General features: G+C 36.3%; 1 non-coding gene across 1 annotated transcript; it reads left to right on the top strand.

The window, feature by feature from the left end:
• Nucleotides 1-10,356: 10,356 nt before the first annotated feature.
• On the top strand, nt 10,357-10,459 carry LOC117312828 (U6 spliceosomal RNA). The gene has a single exon (XR_004527239.1). It is a non-coding gene; the product is annotated as a U6 spliceosomal RNA (small nuclear RNA).
• The last annotated feature ends 470 nt before the right edge of the window (nt 10,460-10,929 follow it).

Genomic DNA, 10,929 nt, shown 5'->3' with positions numbered 1-10,929 from the left:
AAAATTAAACATAGAATTATCTCAAGGTCCAGCAATTCCACTTCTGGATATATACTCAAAAGAATAGAAAGCAAAAATTTGAGTGGATATAGGTACACCCATGTTCCCATGAACAATATTCACAATAGCCAAAGTGTGGAAGCAAGCCAAGGGTCCGTTAATAGATGAATGGATAAACAAGATGCTGTATATCTATACAATAGAATATTATTCAGCCTTAAAAGGAAGGAAAGTCTGATACATACTACAACATATATGAACCTTGAAAACATTATGCTAAGTGAAATAAGCCAGACACAAAAGGACAACTATTATATGATTCCACTTATATGAAGTCCCTATAGTAGTCAAACTCACAGAGGCAGAAAGTAGAACGGTGGTTGGCAGGGGCTGGGGAAAGGGGGACTGGGGAATTATTGTTTAATGGGTATGGAGTTTCAGTTTGGGATGATGAAAATTTCTGGAGATAGATGGTGGTGATGGTTGCACAACAGTATAAATGTGCTTAATGCCACTGAACTGTATACTTTAAAATGGTTTAAATGGTAAATTTTATGCTATGTATATTTTACCACAATAAAAAATTTTAAGAGTAAAATTGATAAATAGTGATATATTCGTAGAGTGAAAGACAGCCTCTTCAATAAATGGTGTTGGGAAAACTGAACAGCTACATGCAAAAGAATCAAACTGGATTACTCTCTCACACCATACACAAAAATAAATTCAAAATGGATCAAAGACTTAATTGTAAGACCTGAACCATAAAACTTCTAGAAGAAACCATAGGGAGTATGCTCTTTGACATCAGTCTTAGTAATATTTTTTTGACTATGTCTCCTCAATCAAGGAAAACAAAAGCAAAGTAAACAAATGGGACTACATCAAACTAAAAAGCTTTTGCACAGTGAAGGAAGCTATCAACAACAACAAGGCCCCCTACTGAATGGGAGAAGATATTTGCAAACAATATATCCAATAAAGGGTTAACATCCAAAATATACAAAGAACTCATTCAACTCAACATCAAAAAAACAAACAACCCAATTAAAAATGGGCAGTGGATCTGAAGAGACATTTTTTCAAAGAAGACATACAGATGGCTAACAGGCACAGGAAAAGATGCTCAACATCACTAATCATCAGGGAAATGCAAATCAAAACGACAATGAGCTATCATCTCACACCTGTCAGAATGGCTATCATCAAAAAGACAACAAATAACAAATGTTGGCAAGGATGTGGAGAAAAGGGAAACGTCGTGCACTGTTGGTGGAAATTAAATTGGTACAGCCACTAAGGAAAACAGTATGGAGATCGCTCAAATAATTAAAAATATAACTACTATATGATCCAGCAATTCCACTTCTAGGTATTTACCCAAAGAAATCAAAAACATTAATTAAAAAAGATACGTGCACCCCTAAGTTCATTGCAGCATTATTTACAATAGCCAAGGTATGGAAGCTACTTAAGTGCCCATCAATAGGTGAATGGCTAAAGAAGATGTGGTATATGTATACAATGGAATATTACTCAGCCATAAAAAAGAATGAAATCTTGCCATTGTGATAACATGGATGGACCTAGAAGATATTATGCTAAATGAGTAAGTCAGACAGAGAAAAACAAATACTGTATGATTTCACTTATATGCGGAATCTAAAAAACAAATGAACAAAGGTAAAAAAACAGAAACAGAGTTACAGATACAGAAAACAAACAGGTGGTTGTCAGAGGGGAGAGGGGTGAGGGGAGGAAAGAAATAGTTGTGGGAGACTAATAGGTACAAAGTTCCAGTTGCAAAATAAGTGGGTCATGGGTATGAAATGTACAGTGTGGGAAATATAGTCAATAACTAAGTAATATCCTAGTATGGAGACATACCGTAGCTAGACTTATCATGGTGATCATTTTGAAATATATAGAAATATCCAACTACTATGTTGTGTAACAGGAACTAACATAGGGTTGTAGGTCAATTATACTTCAAAAACAAACTCATAGAAAAAGATCAGATTTGCGGTTACCAGAGGCAGGGGGTGGGGGAGAGGGAATTGGATGAAGGCAGTCAAAGGTACAAATTTCCTGTTATCAGGTAAATAAGTATTAAAGATGTAATATACTGGCTTCCCTGGTGGCGCAGTGGTTGAGAGTCCGCCTGCCGATGCAGTGGACACGGGTTCGTGCCCCGGTCCGGGAAGATCCCACATGCCACGGAGCGGCTGGGCCCATGAGCCATGGCCGCTGAGCCTGTGCGTCCGGAGCCTGTGCTCCGCAACGGGAGAGGCCACACCAGTGAGAGGCCTGCGTATCACCAAAAAAAAAAAAAAGTAATATACAACATCATAAATATATTTAACACTTCTGTATGTTATATATGAAAGAGAATAAAACCTAAGAGTTCTGCTCACAAGAAAAAATTTGTTTTCTATTTCTTTAATTTTGTGTCTGTACAAGATGATGCATGTTCACCGAACTTATTGTGATAATCATTTCCTAATGTATGTAAATCAAATCCTTATGCTGTACACCTTAAACAAACAGTGCTGTATGTCAATTATATTTCAGTAAAACTGAAAAGAAAGAGAGAGAGGGAGGGGGAGGGAAGGAGGGAAGGAGAGGGGAGGGAAGGAGGGAGGGAAAGAGGGAGAGAGGGAGGGAGGGAGGAAGGAAGGGAAGAATGAAGGAATGAAAGAAGGAAGGGAGAAAGAAAGCAATCCCACAAGAAAAAATAAATATAAACAAAATTTTAAGAGTAAAATGGATAAATTGGATATATTCTATATAATGTAATAATATATAACAATGAAAATGAAGAAACTACTGCTGCACAATACACAGATTTAAAATTTTTGTTATCCAATAGCTTAAAATGTACATGTGTGTATTTGAATATGTATATAAAGTAAACAATGAAAAAATAAATGCAAAGGGACAATTTTACATCCTTAGGACTTTAGAGAACACATTTCTAGCAGTTTTAGAATTGCATTATGTTCCAGCTTTAACCATGAAGCTTTCTGAAAACTGAAGCCAAGAAAATTTCAAATGATCAAGGCAGATGTTTTTATAAATTTTCTTCTAATATTTTTTAAAATTTAATAAACAAGAAGGAAAAATATCAGACTATTTTTTTCATACTGGGCCCTGGCATCCCTTCCCTAAACTGCATTGTCAGTTGGCTTCCTGCACCATTCTGAGGTTGTAACTACATGGAAAGCAATCTGGCTAGGAGCTGAAATAGACAAGGCAGAAAATGATCACTTCCAAGGTGTGAGGTTTGGAGGAGGGACAGAGTCAGGAATGGCCATTGGAGAAGTGTCCCGAAGAGACTGCAATTTTTTCTTGACTGTTTCTGATGCAGAAACAATAATAGATTATTTCAAAAGAACTACATTTGCATCCAGTTATTCAACAGTCCTTACAAGGAGAGAAAATTCCTGCACAGTTAGCCAAGTGTGATGCACAAGCACTCACCCTCATCCCTCAAGATCTGAGAGGACACTGACAGCATTCTGGTGACAATGAGGGGGACTGAGACCAACCCCTGTCCCTAGCCAGGTGAACCAAGCTTGACTAGCCCTCCACTGCTTCAATGTCAATAAATAGGAAAAAGCAGCACGGAGCCTAGGAAGCAACGTAGCGTGACTGGAGAAAATGGAAACAGTAAACTCAGGTTGCAGAAGAGAAACACACTTTTTTTAAGAGCTAAAATCCATTATATTTATTTTTTAAAAAGAATGAGAAACACTCAAATTAAGCTGCAAAGTTATTCCCAAAACTCGTAGCCCTATACTACTCTGCTTTTAAAAAATTTTTTTATTTCCTTAAAAAATGAAATACATAAGGGTGGTATGTTAAATAGTGTTCCCCCAAAACTCACGTCCCCCCAGGACTTCAGAACTGGTCACTTTGGAAATAGGATCTTGGCAGATGTAATTAGTTAAATTAAGATGAAATCATACTGGATTAGGGTGGGCCTTATAGGAAGGCCTTATAGCGTGGTGTCCTTAAAGGAAAAAGAGACACATAGAGACCCACACAGGGAAGAAGGCCATATGAAGATGAGGGCAGAGATTGGAGGGATACACCTACAAGCCAAGGATAGCTGGGAGCCACTAGAAGCTAAGACGAGGCAAGGAAGGCTTCTTCCCTAGAGCCATCAGAAGAAACCTGGCCCTGTTGACACCTTGATTTAGTTGCCAGAACTAAATTTCAGACAACAGAGAATAAACTTCTGTTGTTTTAAGATGCCTCCTTTGTGGCAATTTGTTATAGTAGCCCTGGGAAACTAATACTGTGAGATATACAAAAGGGTGTATATATATGTAAATGGACAGTTCATAATCAATAACAATAAAATAAACACCCATTTATCCACAATCTAACTTAAGAAAGAAAAGTTACTGGTAATTTTGAAACCCCTAGAGCTCCCCTCCCAACTCACAGCCCCCACTCCTTGTCTCTACTATCTGGATTTTGTATTAAGCTTTTTTCCTTTTAATTGTAATTTATTTATACATACATATGGATAAATCCCCAAACAATATATTGTTTAGTTTTGCTTGTTTTGAGCTTTTATGTAAATTGAGTTATACTTTACATATTGTTCTTTATGTGTTTTTTACACAGTATTTTGTTTTGAAAGTAATTCATGATGATGTGTAATATTGCCTGTACAATATATTTTTTCATTTTACAACTAATCACACTATTGCCCAATATTTTTCCATTATAAACAATAGTACCATGAGCATTCTTTATATGTCTCCTAATACACATGTGCACTGTTAGGGAATATAGTGACCTGAATTGGAATAGGCTTAGACTTGAAACAGAGTTTCTACCTAATAGAAGAATTGCTGAATTATAGGGTATGTTTATGTTCAACTTTATGAAAATTATATTTTTTAAATAATAATAATAGTATTAAAAGGAACTTTTTAGATATCGAAATCACAGACTTGAAACAAGACAGAAAAGATGAGATAAAAATCAGTTAATCCAAAATCTGACAAAGATAGAGAAAAAAAAACACAGACCAATCTCACTTAGGAATATAGATGTGAAAATTATAAATAAAATATAAGCAATTCAAATCTAAAAGTCCAAAGTAATAATATATCATTACCAAGTTGACTTTACTCCATGAATGCAAGCATGATTAAATGTTAAGAAAAAAATGCATATAATTTATAAAATTAGTCAAAGCATGAAAGTATATGATCATTTCAATCAGTATTGAAAAGATACTTGATAATATTCAGAATCTGTTTTTCTTTTTAACAAACGCCCTTATGAATCAACACTAGAAAAATAGATTCTTAACATGATGAAAAATATCCACAGTAGCTAAATTAGGAACAAGAATAGATTACTTGCTTTCACATCCATTATTCAAACTGGAATTTCTAATCTATGTATAAAGAAAGAGAAAGTGAGTTATAAATATTATAAAAGAGACAAAAATTAGAAAGGAGAAAAATTATTTGGAGATGATATGATTTGGAGATGATTTTTCACCTAGATAACAAAAGACTAAAAATCTAGTATTGTAAAATTACCATTGAAAAATTTCAACAAAAAGGAGACAGATATACATACCACTTGTCCATGTGTACAGCAAAGACAATTTGTCCAATATCCCCTTTGTGATGCTCACTCTTGTATATAACTTTATTAGATGGAATAGGGGATGGAATTTTCTAACATTCATATCATTATCTCTTTGCTTTTCTCTCTTATTTTTTTTCCTGTCAGAGCAGACAGCTGAATTCATGTACATCAAATGCATATGTATTCTAACACCATTATAAATAAAACCTTGATATCCAATTATACCCGTTTGCAGATTCTGCTTTTGCTTCATGCCAAGCTTGATGTAAAATTCAAACCGCTACAAATCCCACTTCCCAGCAAATAATCCTCTAGCACCACAAATATTATTGAAAAAAACTAGAATTTGCTAGGATGTTGACATTGGGAGAAGTTGAAAGACAGAGGTATATGGGAACCCTCTGTACTTTGCACTCAATTTTTCTGTGATCCTAAAACTAAATTTTATGAATTAAGAGAATAGAATTTGCTAACCATGTAGCCAAATTGAAAAGTTGACACCACATAGCACACGTTATTTCCATCAGACAATTCCTCCCTAAGAAGTTCTTGCCAATTGTACCAACATGGGCAGTCAGGACCCCAGCTCTTGGCCCCAGAATTAAAAGGCCCAATTCTGACTTCTTCCAGCTGAATACACACCTATGATTTGGGGTCAGTGAGGTCAAGGAACTGTGCTCTCCAGAGCCCACATTCTAGACTTTCCTTTTGTCCCTCACCTACTCTCTTTTAAAAGCTTCTTTTTCATTTTCATGAAACCGAAATGTCAGCCACATGATCATTTCTATCCTTCACAACTATTACAGTCTTTTTGCAGTAAAACCAAGCCCTTCATACAAACAAAAGTTAATATCAACTGCTGAGACGCTAGAATATTCTTCACCTCATTTACATTTTTTCTACATATCAGCATTAATTTGTTAGAAATATTAAGGAAATATTTTCCTTTCACACAGCAACCAAGACAAAATAACTGAAAGTAAAATCAAAACTAAGTGCACAGGATTCATACGAAAAGAATTACAAAACTTTACTGAGGTACCTGAAAGGTACAAAAAGTGGAAAGATATACTGTAGCCCAGATTAAAAGATTTTATATTGTAAATATGACAATTATCCAGAAATTAACATCTAACGGAATGAAACTCTAATCAAATTCACAACTGGATTTTAAATTTGAAACAATAAAAATAAATAGAATAATAAAGTACTTATATTATCTCATAGAGAAGAAGGCTCCAGAAGAAGAGAATAAAATCCAAAAACCATCTAGGAAAATATCAATAGAATGAACTCAGAAAAATTGAGAATTTCTGAATGGCAAAAAAAAAAGGCTATGAAAAGAATTTTTTAAGTGAAAAGATAAATGATAATCTAAAATAAATTTACAACATACAAATCAGAAAAAAAGTTGATATATTGGAAGAGGTGTTTTTAATAAAATAAGGCCAGTAAAACATGAAGTATTATCCAGGAAAGTGTTCTCGAGGATTCAGGAATTACACATTCTCAGACACCATCAGTAGGTGTAAATCTGAATAACTTTTTAAAAGTACACATAGAGCTTCCCTGGTGGCGCAGTGGCTGAGAGTCCGCCTGCCGATGCAGGGGACGCGGGTTCGTGCCCTGGTCCGGGAAGATCCCACATGCCGCGGAGCAGCTGGGCCCGTAAGCCATGGCCACTGAGCCTGCGCGTCCGGAGCCTGTGCTCAGCAACGGGAGAGGCCAAAACAGTGAGAGGCCCGCGTACCGCAAAAAAACAAAAAAAAAACACATAAAATGCACAATAACATTTGGGTTATTGGTCCTTCTTTCAGGACCAGTGGCCTATTGGGACCAATGTAGTTAGTCCAAAGTAATAGTTATACAAAATAGTATAATTATCCGAGCAAAAGAATTACTGTATTGACTTTTACAAACAGTGAAAAATTAGAGAAGACTTGAATTTCCATCATTTTTAGGATTAATAAATAAAGTATGGCACACCCATGCGATGGACTGTTGTGCAGCCATGAAAAACGATGATGCAGTTTCCAGCAATGCAGCAACAGGAGTGGCAGCAGTCCTCCAAGATGCCCAGGAGGCAGAGCAATTCATCCCAAGGGGCAGCAAAGAAAATCCGAGGGATGAGTGAAATGGTACACCAAACTGTATCTGCAAACGTTGACACTAAGCTACAAAAAGGCAACAGGGAAGAATCAGTCTTCATAGTGGAAACCAAAAAATGTGAAAAAGGAGCAAAAGGAACAGGCCGAAGTGGGTCAGGAAGACACTAAAGAAGATGTAACTGCAGAAAACGGAACAAAGAGGAGAGTCCACCCTGTGGTGAAGCAGAAGCAAAAGAAGCCAGGTTTGATGATGAATATCCTATTCCAAATCTTGTCCGTGGTCTCCATTCTCCCCTTACTGTTCAGCTGTCTTGTAAAGGCATGTTTTTTAGACACCCTAAAAATAATTACGATTTTTTTTTACCTATTTAGATAAGTGTAAATGCTTTTTCTTAAAAGGTAAAATCAGGTGCTGTTGTTTATTTTTCTGCACAACGTGGAATTCAAGGAATATTGAATTAAGGAAATCTTTGACATCTTGTGCTCCAACTTACCATTCCATAGGCTGGGGGTAGGGAGGATTATATCCTTTAACAGGAAGCATAATTAAATGCAATTCACAGTCGTAATCACGCATTTAGCGTGTCTCAAACATTTCATTGCTGATCTTCGATACTTCATGCTGCTCTTTGGTAGAATAGTTTTCTAAGCAAACTGCTCCCTGATCTCGGTGCTCTTGGTCAGACTTGAGTGCCATCTATGACATCTTTGGTAGCAGTAGCCCAGTTTATCCTGCAACTTTAATCATACACTGTGAAAGATTGGACTTTTTTTTTAATATAAATTTATTTATTTATATTTATTTTTGGCTGCATTGGGTCTTCGTTGCTGCACGTGGGCTTTCCCTAGTTTCAGTGAGCGGGGGCTACTCTTGGTTGTGGTGTGCTGGCTTCTCATTGCAGTGGCTTCTCTTGTTGTGGAGCACGGGCTCTAGGCATGCGGACTTCAGTAGTTGTGGCACATGGGCTCAGTAGTTGTGGCTCGCGGATTCTAGAGCGCAGGCTGAGTAATTGTGGCACACGGGCTTAGTTGCTCCGCGGCATGTGGGATCTTCCCAGACCAGGGCTCAAACCCGTGTCCCCTTCATTGGCAGGCGGATTCTTAACCACTGAGCCACCAGGGAAGCCCTGGACTTTTTTTACTATGTTGTAAGTATGTTATTAAATCACGAATTAGTGGGATTTTAACCTAACAATTTATCAATATTTTATCATATGAGTACTTTATATCCTCTTTCAAAGGACAATTTGCCTCCAAATTTTAACTGAAGTGATTGGGTAACTTTTTAGAAAAGGACCGCAACCACTTTTTTAAGATTTTTTAGGACTTGCATAAAAATTGTGTATAGATTATTCATGTCTGTGAACAGACCAGACGCTAAACCAATAAAATCTCAATTATAAGAAAAGCAATGGTGTGTATCTATTATATTTCATTGACTCTTAGACCTACATTTTTCACATAGGTTCTGCTATCCTCCTAACTGCTTGGTCATGCATGAACTCCAGCAAAGATTTTATATAGTTGTCATTTCAAATTGAGTTATGCACTTCATTGGTACTACGCATGTTGAGTTTAGTTATTTAAAATGTCTTTCAAAAGATTTCACCATAACCAGCATTGAAACAAAATCATATAATGTATGCAGAAAGATATGGAAACAGAAAAGCAGAGTACAAATGTAATATTACTGAAGCAAATAATCTTCATTAGAAGAATGACCATAATTTCATATTTTCTGGGGAAGAAACAACCAGTGCTTGATGGGACCCAAGAAAGAAGATACCCAAAGTGACTAAAGATAAGAAAATGCAAAGAGATTGCCTTCACACACCGTACAATCCAGCTTGAAGGGTGGAGAAACTGGCAAACTTCAGAATAGATGAAGGAAATTTCAAAGCATCAAGAAGCTGGTTGTATCAGACAGACAAAGACAAATACTCTATGCTCTCATTTATAGGTGGAATCTAAAACAAACAAACACAGAACAGACTCATGGATTCAGAAAACAAATTGATGGTTGCCAGAGATGGGGATGGAGGGTGGGTAAAATGAGGGAAGGGGGTCCAAAGGTACGATCTTCCAGTTATAAGATGAGTAAGTCCTGGGATGTAATGCACAGAATGGTGACTATAGTTAATAATATCGTATTGTACACTTGAAAGTTGCTGAGAGAGTAGATCTTAAAAGTTCTCATCACAAGAAAAAAATGTGCTATGTGTGGTGATGGATGCTAACTAGACTTATTGTGGTGATTATTTTGCAGTATACAAATACTGAATCATTATGTTGTACACCCAAAACTAATATAATGTTTAGGTCAATTATATCTCAATTTTTAAAAAAAGAAGCTGCTTATGACACAGGACTATCCTATCAACAGTGTTAGGCTATAGTTTAGTTCGCAGCTCTTGCTTGCTTTCTTCCTTTTTCTCGCCCCCTCTTCTTCCTTCTTTCTCCCTCCCTTCCTTCCTTCCTTCCTTTCTCTCTCTCTCTCTCCTCTCTCTCTCTCTCTCTCTCTTTCTCTGTAGTACCTAAAACAATGGGACACTAACAATCAATGATGTCTTATAGTCAAATGAAATGTAGTTCTTTGTTAACAAGAAAATGTATCTCTGATACACTTTAAGTGTTCATTTTAGGAGCACATAAACTAAGACTAGAATCATACAGAGTTAGCATGGCACCTGGGTAAGGATAACATACAACCTGGTGAAGTGTTCCACATTTTTTCTTTTTCTTAATCTGGGTGTTTATTTGTGAACATTCATCCATCTGTACATTTCTGTTTTGTGCATATTTTTCTAAGTGTGCCATGCTTTAATGTGTTTTCTTAAAATATCAGTATATAACAGAGTTTGCAGAGCATGGATCCCATTTTTGTCATGATGGAGGTATACGTGACTTCTCACATTGGTGCACATATTTCTGTATGTTGGCACAGAATCCAAATGTCAACAGGAATTATGGAAAGACAGGTGACTTTTACTTTCTTCTTCATGCTTTTCTGTGTCTGAATATTTTTTACAGTGAGCATGTATTTCTTTCACAATGAGAAGAAAAAGACAGAAAGACCTAGTCCCATTTTTAAAACACACATACTTAAAGAAAACCTGCGTATTCGTTAAACAGCAATTCCACTTCACAGAATTCGTGTACAGAAATAACTAAGGACGTGCACAACAATTTAGCTGTAAGAATG

Source organism: Tursiops truncatus, chromosome 6, assembly GCF_011762595.2.
Source record: "Tursiops truncatus isolate mTurTru1 chromosome 6, mTurTru1.mat.Y, whole genome shotgun sequence".
Classification (NCBI taxonomy): Eukaryota; Metazoa; Chordata; class Mammalia; order Artiodactyla; family Delphinidae; genus Tursiops; species Tursiops truncatus.
The sequence above is the reverse complement of the archived record's forward strand: the minus strand, read 5'-3'. Positions and strand labels throughout refer to the sequence as shown.